The sequence below is a fragment of the Onychostruthus taczanowskii genome, unplaced genomic scaffold, assembly GCF_017590055.1.
Source record: "Onychostruthus taczanowskii isolate IOZ18803 unplaced genomic scaffold, ASM1759005v1 scaffold24, whole genome shotgun sequence".
Taxonomy (NCBI): domain Eukaryota; kingdom Metazoa; phylum Chordata; class Aves; order Passeriformes; family Passeridae; genus Onychostruthus; species Onychostruthus taczanowskii.
Genome location: NW_024499684.1, coordinates 3,986,587 through 3,991,232, shown reverse-complemented (window position 1 = coordinate 3,991,232; position 4,646 = coordinate 3,986,587).

The window sequence follows — 4,646 nt, the reverse complement described above, 5'->3', positions numbered from 1 at the left end:
AAAACATATAACACACATGGCACATATAACACCTAACGTATAGCACGCATAAACATAGGACATGTAACACACAGAGCACATGTAACAAAACATTTAGCACGCTAAACATAAATAACACATACAACAGCCATAGCACATGTAACACATAGCATTTAGCACATAAATAACACATATAACATGCACAGGACATGTAACACATAACATTTAGCACACATAAATAACACATACAACACACAGAGCACATGTAACACATAGCATTTAGCACACATAAATAACACATATAACACACAGAGCACATGTAACACATAGCATTTAGCACATAAATAACACATATAACATGCACAGGACATGTAACACATAGCATTTAGCACACATAGATAACACATATAACACACAGAGCACATATGACATACAGTACATATAACACAAAATAACTGCCCTGGGGAGCAGGTTCTGTGTGTTGTGTTTGATCCCCTAGCCATGGGAGGTGAAGCAGCCTCGTGGTGCCCCAGTGCTGAGAACAGCACGGTGGGATGCCCAGGTCCTTGTAAAAGCCACAGATAAATATTTTGGGTTCTAAATGTGCAACGTGTGTGGGGAAAAAAGGCGATGGTGGGGCACGAGGGTGCTTCAGGAGGAGCCCCCGGGTCCCCCAGGACTTGGCTGCATGGCAGGGAGCACAGGATGCTCCCTCTGGGAAGCCCTTTGCCCACGGTGGGTATTGTTTGATGTAGCTGTGTGTACAAAGGAATCAAGTGGCTGGCAGGACTTCTGAAAGTAACTAACTCTGGAATTAAATTCAGATGTAAGCTGTGATTTTTTTCACCCCCTATATTTTTTCTTGTCCCTCTCCTCCCCCCTTCCATGGTTCATCTTAAGGATTAAAGAACTTGAGGGGGAAAAAAGTTCTGTGGTTTGTTACGTTTGGGTTTTTTTACAGAAAAACAAGATGATCAGTACTGTCTAAAACCTGATAGCTTAAAATAAACTTCAGCAGTATTTATGCTGACCACAGTTATTTATCCACAGAGTGTTTATTAGGACTGTTGCACAAATTGGAGTATAATAAGAAAATGTTTACATCTGACAGAGGTATTGCAACTTCTGAGCACCCAGTCCACCCACAACTATCTGAATACTGATGCTTTCATAGTTGTTTTCTTCTTAGTTCTAACCCAGGGCAAAGCAATATTTTCCCAGTGGGAGCAAATGAACTGTTTGGATGTCTGGGTTTGTTTCTGTTCATGTCTTTCTTTCCGACTGCAGAAACTGCAGAACGGGCCTGTGTGAGGAGATGCCTGGCTGTTGGGAAGGAAGAACCAGGAGGGGACAGAGACAATTTAGACATTTTTTTCTGCTGATAAAAATTCCGATGAGTGTGCAACCTCCAGACTGTGTCAGCTCTGTGCTCAGTGAGCCTTCTGGGGGAGTTCCTCAGTGGGGCCCACAGCTCTGCCCACATTACATCCCCTTTTCATGTTGTGTCTACTTGTCAGCTTCCCTTTCCCTCCACCACCTTGTGCTTGTTTGAAAGTTTGCTTTAACTCACTGGTTACTTTTGCTTTCTGCTCCTGAGTGCTGTACCTCATCTTCCATCCCAGAGAAATGATGGCACAAGATGGGATATCCTGGAAATCAAATGCAGGGCTTGGTGCCGGCAGTCCTTGCTAAGTCAGGAGCTGCTCACTCCATGTTGGATAAGGGCTGCTTCTTCCTTTACAGGAAAACTTGCAGGTACGTGACCAGCACCATGTGCTAAATAATGTCTTGAGCCCATCCTGCTTGGTTAAAGAGGCTGCATTTATCTCCATGAGCAGCAATGGAAAGCTTTAAAGAATTAGTTTATATTTGCATGGAGGCAGCTGTGTGTGAAAACAAGAGAAGAGACTCCTCCTTGAGGAGAGGGGTACATGAAATAATCCAGAGAATCTCTTCTAAAAGCTGTTTGTGTATTGAAAGCTCATGCAGTGGTTCTGTGCTGTCTGTTTAAGACATTTGCACAGAAGCTTCCTTCCTTCTTAGGGCTGTTTCCTGCTGCTGGTTGCTCATATTTTGGGTTCTGTTGTTCAACTCAATGGAAAGGAACTTTCCTGTTTCCTGCTGGTCTTTTCCTTAGGGGAAAGGAACAAGAAAAAAGATCACCTCTAATTTCAAATCTGACAATAATTTTCTGAAAGAAGCAGTGACTGAACAAACTGTCCTCTCTGAGAAGGTGTTGGGCTCTGCCCTGTCCTCCCTGTGTGCTGGAGCTCAGCACTGCAGCCCCAGGGTCACTGCAGCCTCTGAAGTCCCTGAGGAGGAGCAGTCAGGACCAGCAGAGTCCCTGCTCGTTGCTGCTGCCTGAATCAGGGCAGGAGGTTTCCTTCAGACAGGGGCAGGTGCAAATAATGAATACAACTCCTTTACAAGGAGCTGTGGGGCTGTGCTTCCTGTGCAGTTAGAGCTCAGTCTTTACTTTCCCCCTGCTCTTCCTGTCTGAGATGTGCTTTAGAAGTTCATTGCCACCAGTCCCTTTATTGTGTTGAGCAGAGGAGTAAATTGAAACCACACCTCTGTGCGTTTCAAGCAATTTATGTTGGCATCTTTGACACCTCAAGCCCCGTGGGCAAAGACAGGGAGATAAATGCATCTTTATGCATTTTGGTGTCACGTGTGGGGAAAGCTGCACACTGTGAACTCCTGCAGAGATGCTGATGAACATTCCCACTCCCAGCGAGGGGCTGGGGGTGAGTGACTCTGGAGGAGGATGGCCCCACAGCCAGGGGCCACTGGGATGTCCCTATGGAATGTTCTCTGGAGCACATTTGTCCACGGGGTGAGTGCCAGTCTGCCAGCCTTGCCTGCATCCTCCCCGTTTCCCTGGCTGTGCCTTTAACTGGGTGTAGCCCAGCTGAGCCTGTTTAATGCCCTGGTGGGGTTTGTGCCTTGTCAGCACTGGATTAGCAGCCCGGCTTTTGCAATGGCCAGGGGTTGTGGAGCTGCTGTCCTGAAAGGCTGCGTGGCTCAGACAGACAGAATATTCTTTAATTTTAATAATTAACTAATAGAATATATAACCAGTAAACTGTTTAAGCAACTATATTTTTAACAAACTTTACTTTTAAAGAAAAAAATGCTTGATTGATGTCCCATTTGCAAGATGTTTTATTTTTCAAGAACCTTTTAGAAGAACAGAGTATGTGGTGGATCTTCATTTTGATCAATTGAGGTGCTCATCTTGATAGCAACAGGTTTGTTCTTAGGAAGATCTTGTTGAGGAACAAGAAACACATTTCCATAGTAATTTTAATTTGAAAGCTTTTTAAAAATAGAATTCTAATTCTGCTTATTCGGAGAAAATCCAGAAAATGCCGTACAGAGCTGGTGTCAGCCCTGCTGGATTTTCAGGAGTGGTGTTTCCTTGGTTTGTGTCCCTGCTGTGTGCTGTCACTGCACAAGGTGTCACCTTTCCTGCTGCTCATGATGTCACTTCAGTGTCAGTGGGTCTTTATCTTTGACACAAATATTTTTTCAAGGAACTGGGAAAAAGATGGTAAAAGCAAGGCCCTAAAAATTGCATTACATGAACCAGCAACCCAATTCAAGGTTTACTGGTCACTGTAACTCAAAACTAAAATTAAGACTGAAGCAAACGTGGAGTGCAGGGTGTGATCAGATTCTCTTTTTGTTACTCACAAACACCAAAGCAAAGCTTAAAATCTTTTGTAACCTTTTAGGATGTTAGTACTTCTTGGTAGACTTCAATTTTAAGCAAATTCTGTTGTGGCACTTTCATTTAAAAGGAAGCTAAAAAGGGGGAAGATGTAATTTCAATGTCACCTTCAGTGTGAAGAATTCAAAACTCCATCTTCTGAACCCTTACAAACAGCCTAATTACTGGTTGAACACTCACATGTCAGAAAGAGAAATTAAGAGTTTACTGTGAAGGCCAGTGAGAGTCACCTGGGGCTCTGCTCTGTGTTTTTATTGATTAGCAAAGGTAAACTGTCAGTTTCTCCCTCCTAAGCATCTCCATCCCTCACTAGATCCAGGCTCCAGGGGACTTCCTGGGATCACAAGCTGAGCCTTTTCTGTGTTTGCCTGTTGTACATGATGAGGATTAATGGTTGCTCCCACCTGCAGAAAATCTTTGGTCTTTATCTAAAGCAGGATCAGTGTTTACCCAGGACTGTTCCCTCTTTACTTCAACTTGCACTGAAACTGTTTGCACAGTGCTGTTGCTAACTCTAAAGCAATTCGTCTCTCAGAAGTCTTTTATCACAAAACATTTTTTTTTTCTGTGATTATTATTTTCCCATAAAAAAAAAATAAAATACACATGGCAAAGCAAATGCCTCTGTGTCAGCCAGGCAGTAATGGACTCTTTGTGGGCACTATCAGGAAATGTGCCTTTTGTTTTCCTGCACCTGTTACTGAATTACAAATAAAATAATCCAATGCTTTATTAAATAAAATGAGAAGCCCTAATGAAATTGTACCAGCCATTACCAGGAAGTCTATTGAAAACATTCAGCAGCTGCTTCAGTCTCAGTTCACTTACACTGACAGGATTGTTTCCCCCTTCTCCTTGTGCTCTGAGTGAGAAGGGCACAGTGCCTTGAGCCACCTCACACCACTCTGCTCTCACTCCCTGGGGAGGATTTGGT